The sequence below is a fragment of the Schistocerca gregaria genome, chromosome 8 (assembly GCF_023897955.1).
Source record: "Schistocerca gregaria isolate iqSchGreg1 chromosome 8, iqSchGreg1.2, whole genome shotgun sequence".
NCBI classification, from domain to species: Eukaryota; Metazoa; Arthropoda; class Insecta; order Orthoptera; family Acrididae; genus Schistocerca; species Schistocerca gregaria.
In genome coordinates this window covers 162,213,771-162,231,998 of record NC_064927.1, presented here as the reverse complement: position 1 = coordinate 162,231,998, position 18,228 = coordinate 162,213,771, and the positions used below count along the sequence as shown (strand labels likewise).

The following is an 18,228-nucleotide window of genomic DNA, read 5'->3' as shown; positions in this document are numbered from 1 at the left end:
CTGGAACCGCGCGACCGCTACGTTCGCGTGTTCGAGTGTTCGAATCCTGCCTCGGGCATGGATGCGTGTGTTGCCCTTAGGTTAGTTAGGTTGAAGTAGTTCTAAGTTCTAGAGGACTGATGACCTCAGCAGTTAAGTCCCATAGTGCTCAGAGTTGTTTGATAGGTTTGCTGATCGAGAGTTGGCCGATCTGCACCACGTGGTTGAGTTCACTGAGTACGGTGGAAGAGAATCACAGCTATGCTGAGCTGTTCTAGCACCAACGGGAGCAACATCACAGTGCAGTGTTTTGCCTGAGGGTTGTTGCATTACTCATTGTTGTGTGTTGTACATTTTGTTTATTCACTGTTGTGTAAGTATTTTTACGGAAACAAGGGTGATTGCGGTAACAAACCAAATATGCGGTAACAAACCAAGTACGTCGTAATTATTATATTATTACTCTGTAATGAACGACTGGAGACCGTGCTTCCCTTAAACCAAAATTCTCAGAAGTCATCCCACAAACAACCTCTGAAAGTCTGTCAGTGGAGTTCCGGCTCTCCCTGTATATTCATATATGTACCCTTTTAACATTTTGCATGTCACTTCGGAGACATACCACACTGATTCCAAGACAGCGAAATTACTAGTTAGAAGTGTTGTGAGAATGAAAATTTGCTGTAATATTCGTGTGCGTCGGCCCTTGCTACCAATAAAAAAGTTGACATGTTCACAGTAATCGTATTAGTTATTCATGTTTCACATTATGACCCATCACTTTAAAACACTTCACTAACAGAGTACTTACAAACACCAGGCCTGATAATGTAGAAGACATGTATCTGAGAATGGAGTACTAAACCGTGAAATGTGTCGGCAAAATTAATACATAAATCTACGACAACTTTTCTTGTAAAATTTATTTTTCCTTGCATAATCACGCCAGGCTCACACTTAAGACGCCGGCTCCTAAAGCCAACGCAGCCTATTACTTTGCTACACCTGTGTGACATTGGTCGTCGCAAAGGTAGAGGTGCTATACAGAAATTCGTAATAGATGGCTATAAGTAGACATTCTTTTGCTTAGTATCTTTGTGCATATTTAGTGTGTTCTGCGAAAGTTGAATTCCGGTTAAGGGTACAAGACTTTTAGCAATATTTATAATATTTGATTTATGAGCATAAGTCTGTGGCCAAACTCATAATTCTCTAACGTTTCGTCTTGCACTGTTGGGTACGTCATCAGAGGTTTTAACGGCTCAGACAGCTGTTACAGACTCAAAACTAACTCAACAAGCCCAGCTGCTTATATGTATCCACCCAACGGTCGGTTCATAACGTCATCAGACGGCTGCCGACGTTTGTGGTGTAGCTTGTAGAGGAGAACAGTTGGTTCTGTTTGTTATATTTTGAACTAGGGCCTACAATGTGTCCAGGCAGAGTCCTCCTTCTTTGCTGTTGAAATAAATTTTGTGTGCGCTGCCCCTCCCGTCGGAAGTTCGAGTCCTCCCTCGGGCTTTTGTGTGTGTGTGTGTGTGTGTGTGTGTGTGTGTGTGTGTGTGTGTGTGTGTGTTGCTCTTAGCATAAGTTAGTTTAAGTAGTGTGTAAGATTAGGGACCGATGACTTCAGCAGTTCTGTCCCTTAGGAATTCACATATATTCGACCACATTTTAATTTTGTACTTTTGAATTTCTTCGGCCTCTCTGCTCATCCTATCGTAGTAATTATTAGATCTTGTTAAAACCAGTGTCAGAGACACGAATTTCGTGGTTTCCCGACCCTTGCTTGGACATATATGAATAGTTCGGCTTACTGAGCTTGATTTGAGTCTGTCTGGGTTGTTATAACCTCTGATGAAGAATTAGGCAGTGGAAGATGAAACGTTAGAGAATTAAGACTTGGACCGTGGCTTGATGCCCACAAATCAAATATCAGCAGTATCGCAAATGCCGACCGTGAAAGCCTACGCTGCATACCAAGACCTTTCGTTGCAGTGACTGCGTCTTACCATCTTTGACAAAGGATAGCCAGGTGTGGACACGCATGCTTAAAATTGTATGACTTTTTAATGCATTTGTAGTCACAATACTAACTCAATCCACAGCCACACACATCTTTTATACCCCCTGTATTGCATGCACACGTGAACCGAGCAGGGCGGTGCTGTGGTACAAAACTGGACTCTCGTTCTGGAGGAAGACGGTTAAAATTCTTATTTAGGTTTTCCGTTGCTCCCGCAATTTGCTTATAGCAAATGTTGGATGGAATACTTGCTGTGACCTTTCTTTCGCCGTCCTTCCACAAGACGAATTTCTACCCCGTCTTTAAGGATCTCCTTGTCGACGGGACGTAAAACGAGAATCTTCCTTCCCTTCTATTTGTCCACACATCGAATATGTTATTAGACCACACATATACTTAACTTTAGTTGCCAACAGACCATAATTACCACAGTCGTATAAACCAATTTGAGCCATTGCAGTGCCAACCAGTAGTCTAAAACTATTTTCACAAGGGGTGTATAATATGAAGCCGTATATGACTCGTTTACACCAGTGTCAACGCGCGATCCTCGGGAGTCCTTGGTATTTTTCGAATTTAACTCCTCGATAAATGCACGTGCAGAGGCTGTGCTGTAATTACCACATGGATTATTGGTCGTTTTAAAGCTGCAGTTTCTGATATAATTAATGAGAGAAACAGTAATTACACAGTCGGAAGAGCATGCACGTAGCTTTGTCAACTGTCCCTCCCATCTCCCCCTCTCTGTTAAACTGTGTGTTCCTGGCCACCTTCCCAGAAGAAAAACGACAACAAGCTTATTGCCCATCTAAAGCGCTCATTTACAAAGCAGTTGACCCCGCATCGAGACTAGTTGCAGCTGAACTGCGGTACCTTTGTCATCGTTATGGAGTGAATATACACCGACGGAAAAAGAATCGTAGCACCAAGGAGTTGAGTGACATAAACGAAACCGGACAGGCGTGTTTCTACATCTGAAACATGATGTGTCTTAAAATTTAGAGCCGACCGCGTAAGGGTGGCGCTATTAGCGTTACCGTGAGGACAGTAATCCTGTGTGCTTTAAATACCTCTGTAATGATCGTGAGCGGTAGTTACCTTTGAGATTGGACACGTTTGGAAAGTCAATGATAACCCTCTTTTGGTCGTCAGATAAATCGCTGCACTGTTTCCGCTCTGCGTGCACGCTTTTACGCTGCACTGCTAGTACTGCCAGCAGCCGTCTCTGGGTGATTATCGCACGCTGATGTTGGACATAGGCGCTGATCACATTAATGTGAATGAACAGTGTACGGTTACTGATATGAAAATATTGGGGCACTGTCATACGTTACCAAAAAGTCACACATAAATGCTTTGCAAATTAGAGTAAATCCTCTGATGATTGAGGCGGTCAACCGTCCGAAAGCGTGGTAGAAATAACACAGACTGCGGCCGGTTAAAGTAACTTTCAGTTCCTAAAATGCTCACATTTAAAGTTATTTGCAATATTTTAGTGTCCGCAGATAACCGGTGCGCATATGAGGCCATGCAGACGAAGCGAGAATGCTGAACGCATTTCCCGCATCTGCGCATACCTGTCGCGGTAGTCACTTTGCAGGAATCACTTCTGCACTGGCTGCGGCGAAATCCCCAATGCCGACGAGCCGAGTACGGTTCGGAAGCCCGGGTGCCCCCAACACGGCAAGGAGCTGGGAGGAGCGGCTCGTGCAGACCCGACGTCCCTGACTGCGCCCAGCAGGGACCACCCACGGCGGCCGCCGTAAACCCCGGCCCGAGGCGGCCCTCATCCATCCCCCCAGCGCTGCTGCCGCTGCCGCCGTCGCCAGGAAGACGCGTGTCCTCCTTCCTCAATGGCAACTCATCACCCGGGGAACTAGTCTTGCTTAACCGACCGTCCGTCACCGAGTCCAAAGACGGACACGAAAGGAACAGCACAGCTACAGCTCACGCAGTGTTATCATTCGAGGCAAACTAAAGGAAATACTCCAGTGTAGCGTCGACATGTCCCAACACCCCGGATACAAGAAAATGGTTCAAATGGCTCTGAGCGCTATGGGACTCAACTGCTGTGGTCATCAGTCCCCTAGAACTTAGAACTTCTTAAACCTAACTAACCTAAGGACATCACACACATCCATGCCCGAGGCAGGATTCGAACTTGCGACCGTAGCGGTCGCGCGGTTCCAGACTGTAGAGCCTAGAACCGCTTGGCCATTCCGGCCGGCTAGGGATGAACGATCATCACGATAAAATAAGGCGCTGCAGTCATGAATTGTGCGTCTGGTCCCGGCGGAGGTTCGAGTCTTCACTCCGGCATGGGTAGTGTGTGTGTGATCTTAGAATAATTTAGGTTAAGCAGTGTGTAAGCTTAGGGAGTGATAACATTAGCACTCAAGTCCCTTAAGTTTTCAAGCACAAAAAAATGGTTCAAATGGCTCTGAGCACTATGGGATTTAACATCTTAGGCCATCAGTGTCCTAGAGTTAGAACTACTTAAATCTAACCAACCTAAGGACATCACACGCATCCATGCCTGAGGCAGGATTCGAACCTGCGACCGTAGCAGTCCCGCGGTTCCGGACTGCAGCGCCTGGAACAGCACATCCACCGCGGCCGGCTTTGACGCACATTTGAACATTTGTGATGAAGTAACGGAGATCAGAGCTCGTACGGAAAGGTATAGATGTTAATTCTTCCCGCGCGCTATACGAGATTGGAATAATAGAGAATTGTGAAGGTCGTTCGATGAACCTTCTGCCAGGCACTGGGATGTGATTTGCGGAGTATCCATGTAGATGTAGATTTTGTACGTATACTAGGGTGTAAATTTTGTTTTCAGGAACTGTTGGAAAGATTATCTTTTTTGACGTAGTGTTTCTACGAGACACCTTCCTCGAATTCAAACCTGTTCGTATGTAATCGACGTAGAATTAGTGCGCTCTATTTTCCGAAGTTCAATCAATTTTTCGGAGGCATCCCCTTTTTAGGATCTAATTTTGCTGGCCTAGAAAATGTTTGGCCGGCGAATTTAATGTTTAGTGTGCTGCCACAATGTGGCTCATTGAAAGTGTCAGCGAGAGCAGAGCGGCAGTGTTCCCTCTAACGCTGTGTTGTGTTGTGTGTGCAGACTTGGGGCAGGTCCCGGGCGCCGAGGGACGATGATCGGCGCCGCGCCGCCCGCTCCGGCGCCACGCGTCCTTCTGCTCCCACCCTCACAGGTGAGTAGCGGCCGCGACAGGCGAGCTGGGCGTTAAACTGCGCGCGCACTGCAAAAGCACTAGAACTGGCGCGTTTCGAAACCAACTACACAACTGCTGAAGCGCCTAAACATTTTTTTTTATTTGCAATGCGAATGTTGTCAGAAACACTACGTCCCAACGGGGCCCGAAAGTCCCAGCAGTACCGACCGACCGCCGTGTCATCCTGAGACAACAGGCGTCACTGGATGCGCAGATGCAGGGGCATGTGTTTAGTACACCGCTCCTCTGGCCGTCGTCAATTTTCGTGACGGGAGCTGCTACTTCGTGATCCAGTAGATCCTCAGCTGACCTCACAGCGCTCGGTGCAGTCGTATGGACACCCATCCAACTCCTAGCCAAGGCCGACTGCGTTCGGTGATTAACGGAAATCAGTGTTACGAGGTGTGTTTTTTTAAAAATAAGTACCGTTTTGAAATTTAAAAAAAGGTGCTAAGATTGAAATTTTCACCCTGCAGCGGAGTGTGCGCTAATATGAAACTTCCTGGCAGATTAAAACTGTGTGCCGGACCGAGACTCGAACTCGGGACCTTTGCCTTCGCGGGCAAGTGTTCTACCATTTTTTTATCTCATTTTGTTCGTGTTTGTTCGTTGTATCTGCTCGGGGCGGACGTCGCAAGACACCCGTTTCAGTTCGTCGTTGATCCATTAACTCAGTTTCTTTCTTACAGAGGACAGCTAACTCTATGACCGAACACGCTGAGCTACCGTGCCGGCTTAAAAATCGCTCTGAGCACTATGGGACGTAACATCGATGGTCATCAGTCCCCTAGAACTTAGAACTACTTAATCATAAGTCCCCTAGAACTTAGAACTACTTAAACCTAACTAACCTAAGGACGTCAGACACATCCATGCTCGAGGCAGGATTCGAATCTGCCGCCGTAGCGGTCGCGCGGTTCCAGACTGTAGCGCCTATAACCGCTCGGCCACTCCGGCCGGTGGAGAATAAGGTGGGAGAAAACAGACGCTTTACGATTTCCTCCTTGCGGGATGACTTTCCTAATGTTTCTTGTAGTGTTTTGTATGGCATTGTGACCGCGCACTTGAATTACCGAAAATTGTGCACACTTTGGGTACCGAAAATGTTGACGAATGTGCACAGAACCAAACGTTTAGATAGTGCATTGACTTTCCTTGAGTGGTACCACAACCACGGTGATGATTTCTTAAGCCAAATTGTTACGGGCGATGAAACATGGGTGGCCTACGTCACACCAGAATCAACAATCCATGTAAGTTGAGCAAGGGCATCGTTTTGCTGCAAGACAATGCCCATCTACATGTGGCCAATCAGACCAAAGATCTCATCACATCTTTCCGATGAGAAACTCTAGATCATCCTCCGTACAGCCCCGATCTTGCGCCAGGTGACTACCATCTGTTCCTGCCACTTGAAGAAACATCTGGGCGGTCAGCGTTTTCAAGACGATGACGAAGTCAAAACAGTGGTGATGCAGTGATTAACAAGTCAGGCGGCTGACTTTATGAGGAGGGTATTCAAAAACTGGTGCAAAGTTATGACAGGTGCCTCAATATTGACAGAAATTATGTAGAAGAGTAGATTAAGGTTCAGGCCTTCATGTAAAAATAAAATTACAGAGATATCTTAGCACACCTTTTTTAATTTCAAAACGGTGCTTAAAAAACACGTCTCGTATCATTGGGGTTTGTTTTAAAGCCAAGCTGAAGGTTTCCGAGTCCAAAAATGTGTAATAAAATTACTTTTGCTGTGAACGGGAGAACATCCTGCAGAGGCCTGTTTAAGGTACTAGGGATACTACTACTGCTTCCCAATATGTTTGTTCCTAAAGAAATTTGTCATTATGAATATCTCTTCCACAATATAAAGGCTCATTTCATGGAATCAGTACTAGAAGTAAGATTAATATTCACAAAGATTTAAGGCACTTAAGAGTCCAGAAAGGTGTTCTTCATTCTTGAGCACACATTTTCAGTAACTTGACAGCAGCCAGAAAAAGTTGGAATACTAATGTAGTTCACTTTAAGAGAAGACTAAAGAATTTATTGGTGCCCAACTCTTTCTACTCCACTGACGAATTTCTTACAAGAAGTAACTGATGTTTATGTGTTAACAGTATCAAATAATGCAAGTTTACGTTAAATCAGACTTCCGTACGAAGTCCACTAGCGCCATAATTGTAAATAAGTGTTGTAAAATGATTTTTCTGTTTGCCATGCATTGCTACAATAGACGAATGATTATCATACGCGCCTCAATGTATCGTAAATTTACATGTTTTGTGACAAGTTACTTTTTAAACAAAAAATGTTAAGAGATTTTGTTTAATCATTCCACATCGATGCAGGCCGTTTTACTTGAGATCTGTGGAGGTCATATTACCATACTTGTTTTTCTTTGTAAATATGTGTTGTGTATTCTTGTTTTTATCACATGTTTACAGTCTGGACGGTCTCCTAACTTTGGTTCTGTTGGAACGAAAAGTGCATCTAATATAATTATCATCACAATTACTCTACATGAATTTTGTAAAAGGGATAAAAAAATTGTAGTCACTTCGTTTGCAACCGTATGTTCCGAGACTGGGCTTCCAGATCATTCGTCCAGCCTGTAAAATGAAATGAAATAAGTCGCCGCATACAGTTCGTGAACTGGCAGTGTCGCGGCAACAGCTATTCGCGTGCGCGGACCGTGTCCCTCCAGGAAGACTCATCCGGATACAAACACCTAATTAGCGCGACTGGGCACTTCGTGAACATAGTTAAGAAATGAGTCACTCTCACAGCAATGGTAAGAGATAATGCATACCTCCTACGGAGATGCTCCGGAGTTCGAATCTGGTCCAAGGCATATTTCTGTGGCTGACGTTTCGTCTTCTAATACTGGACTCAGGTAGCAGTTTCAAACTTAAAGCAAGCTCAGCAAGCTGAACTGGATATACTTATTCACGCAACAAAATTTATCAAGGATACAAATGCCGGCCATAAAAGTCTGAGTTATATTGCATAACATTAATCCACAAAATAAATGGTTTTAGCTCACCCGCACGATATAGGGGCTGCAAACTGAACAAAAGTTTTTGGAAATAAAGATATTACATTTTCAAAACAGTTCGTTTTGTAAAGAAAACGACTGGCTTCTGAAGACCAACATAGTATAGTTTTTCGAAAACAACGCCTCGTACTAATTATGTTTCCCAGTCTTACGTAGCTTGTTTATTAAAATTGTCTTGGAGTTGCAGCCATTGTGACCGCAATTGAGGTAAAGAAAGTGATATCGTTTTGTACAGGGTACCAAAATTTAAAACACTTTCTAGGTGATGAAATAGAATCGTTCAGACCGTGGTGGTACTGCTGTATCATCTATGTGCTGCAAGCAGGCCCTGAGAACGACACGTGAGAGTTTGGGCGTTGGCGCTCTGGAACATTGCCCCAGGGAGGGGGGCCAAGAATGTTTGTGTAGCTGCCTGCAGGATACCTTCAACATTACTGCCTAGTTGTGACTACGATGTTCTGTTCCTCTTTTGTTCATATTATTTTTGGGAGGAATTATGTTTCAGTGCAAGAGCAGCGCACACTATACAATAAATTTTGGAAGCCGAATATCTAGTATTGTTTTCCATAGTGGTAAGGTCCCAACTGTTGACTTTTGCCACCGGATCTCCTCTTTCTGGCGGGAGCAACCGGCAGAATAATAAGGCGGGTTGCGCTTATGTGCGACACTGAATTATATGGAGCGAAAATAACTTCCGTTTGAGGTCGTTGCTACAATTTATATGAAACGTAGCGCGACTGTGACACGGGTGTATAAGTAGATGTTCAGATGTGTGGGAAATCTTATGGGACTTAACTGCTAAGGTCATCAGTCCCTAAGCTTACACACTACTTAACCTAAATTATCCTAAGGACAAACACACACAGGACGCGAACCTCCGCCGGGACCAGCCGCACAGTCCATGACTGCAGCGCCCGACACCGCTCGGCTAATTCCGCGAGGCGGTATATAAGCACCGACATAAAGGCAAGGGATAAATGTCTCTCCGACATAAATGCGATAAATGCTGAAACGTGAACTTTGGGCGAATTTGGTAATAACGTCGTCATACAGGACCAACGGGCTACGGTTTTTTCCTTGGCTGCCGAAGGACAAACACCGACAGACAGCCATCTGAGAATGAAGAGTGTATTTATGGCAGCTCTGTCGAAAAATACAGCCAAGAGGTGGTGGTGGAGTCAGTCGAGCACTCGCCCTGCACTCTTCCTCTCTCCCCATGCGATTATCATGCCTTCGTCGTCTTAAAAAAGGCATTGGACGACGATGTGCAGCAGGCAGTTACGGATTTCTTCACACAACAAACGGGAAAAACGCTTGGGGGGATGACTGCCTCATTGCTCTCAGCGATTTTCCCTGATAGCATACCGATTTTGGACTACACTGTATTAGAACAGAAAGTTTTTGATCGTCCATTACACGAGGCGTTTTGAAATTTCGTCTCTGCAGCATCGTGGTCGGCATTTCGCGCATGCGCGCTGAGTGCCGTACTCTGTTGGCAAGCCCAGACGCCATTACAGAGTCATTCGGCGTGTTTGCGTGTGACTTTTTTTAATTCTCCTTAGACTGAGAATGCTGCCGACTGTGAAATACCCGCTGTGCTTAGTGCTAAAGGCGTGAAAGTGACTGAAATTCATTGGCTGGAGAAAATATGAGCGATGACATGGTACGGAAATGGGTGCGAGCTTTTAAAGACGGCCGTAAGAATGTGCATGATGAGGAACGAAATGATGATCTTCCGTCATTATTGATGATTTGATGCAGAAAGTTCATGAAAAAGTGAGAGAGAACAGATGCGTTACGGCTGCGACGTTATGTGACAACTTTCCTCGGGTGGCAAGAAGTGTGTTACATGTAACTGTTACAGAACGTTTAAATTATCGAAAGTTATGCTCATACTCGGTATTGAAAATACTGATTGAAGTGCACAAAAGAAGACTTTTAACCCGTTCTTTGACTTTCCTTGAACGATACTGTGATGAAGATTTTAAGCCAAATTGTCACAGGCGACGAAGGATGGGTGGCTAACGATACACGTGAATCAAAGCAGCAATCCATGGAATGGCGGCATTCAAAATCACCCAAGAAATCAATTTCAGCCCGGAAAATCATGTGTGCTGATTTTTGGGGCAGGGAAGGGGTGTTGCTTCTGGGCTTTTTGCCTCGTGGGAACACAATAAATTCTAGCACTTACGTTGAGACCGTATAAAAACTGCGTCTTACAACTAAAAGTCAAAGGGGTCGCATGACGAGTAAGGGAATCGTTTTGCTTCCTGGCAGTGTCCATCCACACACGGCGAATCGAATTCAAGAGCTGATCGGATCGTTTGGATGGAACAACTTGATCACCATCCTTACAGCCCAGGTCTAGCCCCCAGATACTACAACGTGTTCCAGCATTTAAAGAAGCGTCTGGGTGGTCAGCACCACTACGACAATGACGGTGTCCAAACGACCGTGCTACAGTGATCGTCAAATCAGGCGCAGATTGTTACGAGGATGGTATTCAAAGACCGGTTGTGCGATACGATAAGTGTCTTAATATTGGTGAGAACGTGTAGAAAAGTAGATACCATGTAAAAATAGAATCGCTCGGTTAATCCTACTTATTTTATTTTTGTTTCTAAATAGTACTTCTTAAATAAATATTAAAATATGAAAATGGCGCGGCCAACTCGTCGTCCAAAATAGCGAACCAACATAGATCCTTCGTCGAGAACAAGCAATGACCGGCGTATTGTGCGAATTTAGTTTACATTTAATCTTTCTGCGTCATCCTCGCAGATATTGACACAGACAACATAGGTACAAAAACATCGTTCTCTAGAAGAAATTAGGAGCACACGACCTGTCAATATCGACAGTGTCATGCAGCTAGTGTAACCTAGTTCGAAACCGAAACGAATTTGCGGCTGGTTGACACGTCCGCAAACAATAATTCGTGAATATTTTTCGTCGGTCTGCGATCGTTACTAAGTACGACTGACATAAGAGATAAAGAAGACTCAAAGACAGACTTCGCGCTTCGTCACGAGCTTGTCTAGTCAGCACCAGAACACCACAGAGGTGTGAGACGCTAGTTTCGTCCGAATTTCGGAGCTTCCGTGGCATTTCCTGAATTTCCAATCTTGGCCGTTCTCAGCGCGCCCACACACACACACACACACACACACACACACACACACACACTATGCGCTGTGTTACGCGGCGAGATGAATACGCAACGTACTGTTCCACAGATTTACTCGGAAACATTTATTGACGCAACCGGACTACTACGCCCACGCCTTTGAAATCAATCTAAATGAGGGTCGTCATCTTCACCCGCGAGAAAAAAACAAAGCTTCTCACTACTCCATCACCCTGTAAAAAGCAAGAATAATCTTTAGTGATTCGTTGACAACGAAGTCATCAGAGACGGCGCATAGCTTGGATTGATTCAAGGATGGGGAAGGAAACGGGCCGTGCTCTTTCAAAGAAACCATCCGTCATTTGCCTGGAGCGATTTAGCGAACTGAAGAAATTACATACATCAGGATGGTCGGACACGGATTTGAACCATCGTCCTCCCGAATTCGAGTCCATTGTAGTAAGCAAATTCAAATGGCTCTGAGCACTATGCGACTTAACATCTATGGTCATCAGTCCCCTAGAACTTACAACTGCTTAAACCTAACTAACTTAAGGACATCACACAACACCCAGTCATCACGAGGAAGAGAAAATCCCTGACCCCGCTGGGGATCGAACCCGGGCGCGGGAAGCGAGATCGCTACCGCACAACCACGAGCTGCGGACTGTAGTAAGCATTGCGCCACCTCTCTCGGTCAATGTCCTATAGCTATCTTACTACTCTCATCTCGAGATTCCTGCTTCTGGACTGGAATGTGTTCATCGCAACAAACCAGGATACTGCATCCAGCTGTCTCTTAACAACTTCCACCGACAACCCTCATAGCAAAACAGGAATATAGTTCAAAGATAAAAGTGAAAGAGTGACAAAAAACTACAAAATTCAAATTTCCACGGAAACGAATATAATTGTTTTGCTTCAGTGATAACATCCCCAAGTCTGTCTCGTCCAGTGAACATCAACGTCGGAGTAGTTAGCTCCACAATATATGAGGCCGCGATGAAAAGCACTGCCTCCGAATTTTTTATGTGAAAACTCTTAACGCTTTGCTTCACCACTATGACAGTGAAGTCATCGAAAGTGTTCTTTACTTTTTGTAAACAGATAAAAATGGGATGGGCCAAGTCGGGGCTGTATGGAGGATGTTCGCTGTTAGTGACGCCAAGGCGCCGGATTGTTGCAGATGTCGCAGTGCTCGTATGTGGCCTGACGTTGTCATGCTGAAAGAGAGGGTGCTCCGTGTGTGGACGAAGTTTTCTGCAGTTAGAAACTCGATTACAACACGCTGTTCCTCACGCACCGACACACAGTTAGTTAGACACCGCCATGTTGCACGCTACAGTTCACCGAGCGAGGTGGCGCAGTGGTTAGACACTGGACTCGCATTCGGGAGGACGACGGTTCAATCCCGCTTCCGGCCATCCTAATTTAGGTTTTCCGCGATTTCCCTAAATCGCTCCAGGCAAATACCGGGATGGTTCCTTTCAAAGGGCACGGCCGACTTCCTTCCCCGTCCTTCCCTAATCCGGTGAGACCGATGACCTCGCTGTCTGGTCTCCTTCCCCAAAAACAACCAACCAACCACGCTACAGTTCGAAGCCATCAGCGGCAGAGAGGTGCAAATATGTGGACGTGAAGGATAAGAGTCTAGAATGTTAATAACTTCTGTTTTATTTAAAAAAAGGTTTAAGTTCGGAAGTATTACTTAACGCCACGCCATCGCAATATGACGTGTTTGCCTATTGAGCGTCTGCAGGCTGCCTACACGGCAACACTCGCTTACAGAACCGCAATACATGGTGTTCTAAAATGAATATATGGATTTTAAAGCTTTGTAACATCTATTACGTTCAACTTACAACTAACACCAGCTCAACAATTTTTCTTACATGTGTTCAATGTGAAAAGCATTTGCCAGACATCGAGTCGATAGGCGTTTTCCTTCCCAAACCTTCGTCAGTGTCAGGAGTAAATGTTACAACAGTACTGTTTCTAAAGTTGGAGATTACAAGTAGTAGCGGAGGCACATACAGTCGTGGACAAATCGAGCGAGACCCCTCGCCTTTTCGTTATGCTGATCCGCACAGCTGTAAAGTCTGCTACACAACATAACAGGCAAGGCGACCAAGTGCTACCAACATAGTATGCACAGGCGTGAAATTGGAAAACTATCCGAAATTTGTCAGACTGTTTTCAATCATATGTAAGACTATATTAATGCTGATTAGTGTCATAACCACAACAACTAAATATATGATATAAAGAAACGCTAATTAATATGAATTGTACTAATAAAAATGAATTTCAGCTTATCGAGATCACTGTTTTAGTAAGACAAAGGACTCCAGATCGTTACGAATTAGCAAAATATTATGCGCATTCGGCCGCGACATGGTCTGCGTCAACGTTCAGACCAGTCATACTAGATTACCGTTGCTGACCTACCAAGAAAGAGTGCAAATTTAGCAATGCGTGAAGATTCATAACGAAATTCAGTTAAAAATCATTCAGTGCTACACTTAAGTCAATTTAATTATTGACAGAAGCGGAAAAAGTACGCGAAAATTTCTTAAAATTCCTTTACTGATAGTCTATATGCCTCCATCGAGATTAGAACCGAAAACAAACCAGAAAGCCGGCAATTTCGCAACCAATAAGCCGGCAATTTCGCAATGAAAATGGCAAAATGATCTGCAGTTTCTGTTGCATAGAGTTTTCTGGACTCAAAAATATGAATTGTATAACTTTATGTCACCGCTTATGTGACAATCATTCAAGATGTTTATCGAAATAAAAAACTGTTATTAGCGAGTAAATTTAGTGGGATAATTCTGCACCACCCCAGGTAATAAACGGCGATGTAGCTGCCAAACGTATTCTACAATGTTTCAAATTCTCTATTAGACGTGCTACAGCCAGAAAACGTTGATTAGCCGAAGTGTTCCTTAAGGTAGCTAGCAATGGGTATGCTCGCACATCTAAAATGCTGTGGCATTAATAGAGGGATCTGAATTACCACGTGCTTCGGCAAATGGATTTTATTTGCATTCCTGTAAACGTGATTTGGACGAAAGTGTAGCTACGATTAATATGCTGATGTATCGATTTCAACTGGAACATTTCGAATAAAGATTAGGGTAAATTATTATGCCGCCCTCATCTTCAGTAACTGTTTCCTGACTTTATTGGCCGTCTATTTGTCTACCCAACCCTTACAATCCGTTTACCTGGAGTACGGGTGGACATAATAAGCGGAAATGTATCGCACTTCCTGCGATACACGGTCCTTGGGTGGTATAAAAAAGTGAGCTATGTCAACGCAATCTAAAGATAGGCCGTTTATGTAAATAAAATTTACGCGAAAGGTCAAAAAATGGCTCTAAGAACTATGCCACCAAACTGCTTAGGTCATCAGTCCCCTAGATCTAGAACTAGTTAAACCTACCTAACCTAACACAGATGTATGCACGGGGATGGATTGGAACTGACGGTGCAAGAAACCGCGCGGTCCGCGGTATGACGCCGTTGAACACACAGCTAACCTGCGCCGGTAACCTGTTAATATCACCTGGTGTTACTAAAAAGTTATTCACTTCTGGTGAATGATTTTCTGCTCAGTCCATTTAAGAAAGAATAACTAAAATATATTTGATGTTACGGAAGAGGACTGACGCCTAATTCATTTCCCCTTGTCTTTATTCGTGATGTTAGATTCGCAATCTGGGCATACGTACTATCCATAACCATACTTTAGATCCAAGTCATAGTCACAGATATGCGAATACAACACATTGACTTATACTTGAGGTTTTTCGTTTCCCGCGAAGTAGTGGCAGGATGCTGTGGCGTCTGCGAAGCGCGAGTTTCTCGGCACATCAGCTGAGCGAACTTGCATAGTATGTTGGTAGCACTTGGTCGCCTTTCCGGTTATGCTGTGTAGCAGACGTTACAGCTGTGCGGATCAGCATAACGAAAAGGCGAGGGGTCTCGCTCGTTTTGTCCACGACTGTACATATGATCCTTTAAGAGCCATCAAAGGTAAAAATCCCATAGCATCAGATCGAGAGTGAACATGGAAGTCGTGCTAAACAAGCTCTGTCATCCGGCTCCTTGTCGCCAATCCAGCGGTCGAGTAAAACATCGTTTAACCAAACCCGCACTGAGTTATCCCAGTGAGGCGTCGCATCTTCTTGTTGCCAAATAAAGTTCTGTGGTTCAGCTGCTTCCTATTTATGAAAGAGCGATAGTTCCAGCGCATCAAGATAAGAAACACTAGTTACAGTCTATTCGCCAAAAAAGTAAGGCCTATAAACTCTCCTCTGGGAAATGTCACAAAAACATCCAATTTAAGGATGTTTCGTTGTAAATATACCATCTCTTGGGGATTTGCTGACCCCCGTATGCGCGCACTGTTTATTCACGTTTCCAGTAAGATGAAATGTCGATTCATCACTGACGATGTCACGATACAGAAAACCTTCGCCGTGATGCTGCAACATTTCGTTTGCACATAAACCGTAGTCTGAAAGCTAGCCTTCCGGACTGATTTCTCGCGGCTATGATTGAAACACTCTCCCTCGTTCAGCAAGATCTGCCGGCCGCGGTAGCCGTGCGGTTCTGGCGCTGCAGTCCGGAACCGCGGGACTGTTACGGTCGCAGGTTCGAATCCTGCCTTGGCCATGGGTGTGTGTGATGTCCTTAGGTTAGTTATGTTTAAGTAGTTCTAAGTTCTAGAGGACTTATGACCTAAGATATTGAGTCCCATAGTGCTCAGAGCCATTTGAACCATTCAGCAAGATATGCATTCACTCTTGGTCGTTTCAAACTCTCCTCTTGCGCACATGCATACAAAGAAAACTGAATTGCTTTCTCGTTTGACGTATTGTTTACAATTGCAAGTTGAATGTAATAAATACTAAAAAGCTTTAAAATTCGTATATTCATTTTGATACACCCTATACTTCAACCCGAAATGGACTATCGCGTACAGAAACGCACTTTCGAAAGCCATCAGTTTTCCATACTGCAAGAAATAACTCGGTTGATGACGAAGGATCATCTTCTCTGGGCTTATGAGATTCACTACGAAACCTCGATTGCACCAGAGAAGCACATAAAGGCTACTGGCCAATCTGTCGATTTCGCGAGTTGTTCCTTTCGGCCAAGCGGACTCAATAACTGCATGCTGGAGATTTCACTGGCTAATCCCCGCTCGCGCTACTCGTTCCACTGCACAACAACGCCTGCTGCCAGGACTTTCGAAATGTATATTTCGCCGCAGGTGATTGGATAACACCTGTCACACTTGGAAAAGTCTCTCGCCCTTGAGACAGACTTTTTGGTCTCCTCCTCAAACGCGTTTAGGAGGGCCCATCACATCCAAGCAAACTTCCTTTCCCCGGATGAATGCCGCAGACAATAGACAGGATGAACTTACAGTGGCCGGCCAGTGTGACCGAGCAGTTCTGGGCGCTTCAGTCTGGAACCGCGCGACCGCCACGGTCGTAGGTTCGAATCCAGACTCGGGCATGGATGTGAGTGATGTCCTTAGGTTAGTTAGGTTTAAGTAGTTATAAGTCTAGGGGACTGATGACCTCGGATGTTAAGTCCCATAGTGCTCAGAGTCATTTGAACCAATTGAACTTCAAGTTCACTACGATGCAGTGCTGACAGTATTTCTTGCCGCGCATAATCCGTGAATATAAGAGGAATGGGGAAAGGGTTCTACGACAATATGCACCGTGCGCCATGCAGCGTGTGATGGCTTGCTGAGGCGTAGTTCTAGCCCGACTTCATCCTGTAGGACGTTAAGAAGTAACCCACGTTTTCCGGTCTTGTTGACTCTCTTGTTATACACCTGGGACAGACGAGATAATGCAGAAATTGTAGATCGTCACAGTATACGAGATGAACGTTCGTAAGTAAAGGCAGACATTGACTCGGCCGTTGTGGAACACAGTTGGGTAGTCCCGCAGAAGCAGGGTCAAGAGCGACAGCTGCCGCCACAGAGATAACCTCCGCTGCTGTTGCTGCTGGCGTCACCCCTCTAAATAACCGTCGTGCTGCCCAGAGCTGTCACTTACACTCTCCCCTCCACTCCTCTACCCCTCCCCACCCCACCCCACTGCTCCTCCTGACCTACCCTGCGGCGTGACGCGCGTGTCTGCCGCGAGCACACTGGACGTTGTATTTCCGATGCACTGTCTGTCATAGCCACTGCGTGTGCACGAGTTCCCTTGAGGCGCATATATTTGCACAGTGTACCTCGTTCAGAATCTCTTTCTGGCACACGAGGGCAGGATCAGGTTTTGTGTATACGTCCCACAGTGCTCAGAGCCATTTGAACCATTTGAAGATGAACGCGTGCCTGATGACAACATTCCTCTCCGCTTGTTCTCAATTATCCTTTTTTTCTCGAATCGCCTGATGTATTCGCTGAGCAAGATCCTCGGCTCATTGCTTGCATCGTGAACGTATGTACGTGTTGCTTTAAAGTTCCTGCGCCGTTGCCTGTCTCTGCTGTCGTGTAAGACAGTTACATTATGTGGGGTGCATGAAATCAGGCGGAACCACTCAGCATGAAGAAATCGATTGAAAGTACACTTCACACTTGGCAAGAGATTCTATTGTGCTAGACACGTGCAGGCAGAACTGAAAAGTGCAACGTGACGCGATCATCACTCAACTGGAGACACTGTGCAACACTTCTGCGCAAAAGTTAATCGGATATTGACTGGGTGTTAAATTCGCGACCGATCAGACCTCGAGAGCGAAAAAAACTCTCGTATTTACTACA

The 18,228-nt window shown here is 45.0% G+C and overlaps 1 protein-coding gene across 2 annotated transcripts in view; it reads left to right on the top strand.

The window, feature by feature from the left end:
- The window catches only part of LOC126285449 (homeobox protein PKNOX1-like), a 656,766-nt gene that overhangs the window by 430,959 nt on the left and 207,579 nt on the right, over window positions 1-18,228 (top strand). For both annotated transcript variants that reach the window (XM_049984835.1, XM_049984836.1), the window contains exon 3: window positions 5,136-5,226. The gene's annotated coding sequence lies outside the window, so the exon portion shown is untranslated. The remainder of the gene's footprint in view (window positions 1-5,135; window positions 5,227-18,228) is intronic.